Source organism: Coffea arabica, chromosome 4c (assembly GCF_036785885.1).
Source record: "Coffea arabica cultivar ET-39 chromosome 4c, Coffea Arabica ET-39 HiFi, whole genome shotgun sequence".
NCBI lineage: Eukaryota > Viridiplantae > Streptophyta > Magnoliopsida > Gentianales > Rubiaceae > Coffea > Coffea arabica.
The window spans coordinates 24,500,142-24,501,344 of record NC_092316.1 but is presented as its reverse complement, the minus strand read 5'-3'; positions in this window follow the sequence as shown (position 1 = coordinate 24,501,344).

Genomic DNA, 1,203 nt, shown 5'->3' with positions numbered 1-1,203 from the left:
GCTTTTCCTCTCTAAAGCTCTCTCCCTTTTTGCCGTCCATCCTCTCTGTGGTCTCAGACTTCCGCCGCTTTTTTTTCCTTTGCTCCCTCCCCCTGCTGTTTTCTTTTCCTCTCAGCCCCAAAACTCTTAGCTTCCTCGCTGTCGTTCTCTCCAAACCTCCTCCCTTGCGGCTGCTGCTTCTTGTTCTATTTATATGAAGCACTCCCAGGTTAAACCCTCATACGAAGGGTGCTGATGAGGGGTTGGTCCCTGCCTTCCATCCAGCCCTTCGATGGTTAGTGAGGCTGTCATTTGCACGCTGCAAAAATTTGCAGCGTGCATGCTGCGGCTCTTTTTTTTTTTTTTTTTTTTTTTAAATTAATTAAACAACAAAAATAATAATAATAAAACAATAATAATTAATGATGAAAACAACTTAATTAACATTAAAAATAAACTAAAAACAACAAAAATGCAATTTTCCATTTTTCCATTTTTCTCATTTTTCAACTTAATAAAATAAAATGCCAAAAAGCTGAATTTAAAAGAAATAAACATATTTTTGTGAACAAATTTTCCTTTTTTTCCTCTTTTTTTTTTTTCATTTTTCCAATCCAACTAAAGCCTATTTTTTCAATTTTTCTTCTTTTTTTCCTATTTTTCTTTAATTTTCTCTTTTCTCCTTTTTTCCCTTTTCTTTTTTTCATTTTTCCTTCGAGAAAGCATTGAATAAAAACAAAATAATTAAAACATATTTTTAATGTTTTCCTTTTCTTTTCCTAAAAACTCTATGCTAATTTTAAACTTAAAAGCTAAAAACTAAAAACTAAAAGTAAATAAGAATAAATAGCAAATGAAATAGGTCAACTGAAAGGGCGAAAATGAATAAAGCTAAAATATCATAACAATTAATAGTGCAAAACACACAATAATGAACTAAAATGCAAGCAATCTAAAATGAAAATCATGAAATAGATGCTACATACAATTATTCAAAATTTGGTGTCTACAGTTTGCCCCTCTTTGTCTGAGTTTTGAAAAAAACTTGAGACAAAGAAGTAGACACCAAATACTTACCTGTGTTATTGGGCTGCAAAAGATTCCAACGAACAGGAATTCTAACACGGGACTGACCCGAATATGAAAAATAACACGGGACTGACCCGAACAAGAATTGAAAACGGGACTGACCCGAACGTGAATTGAAAAACGGGACTGACCCGA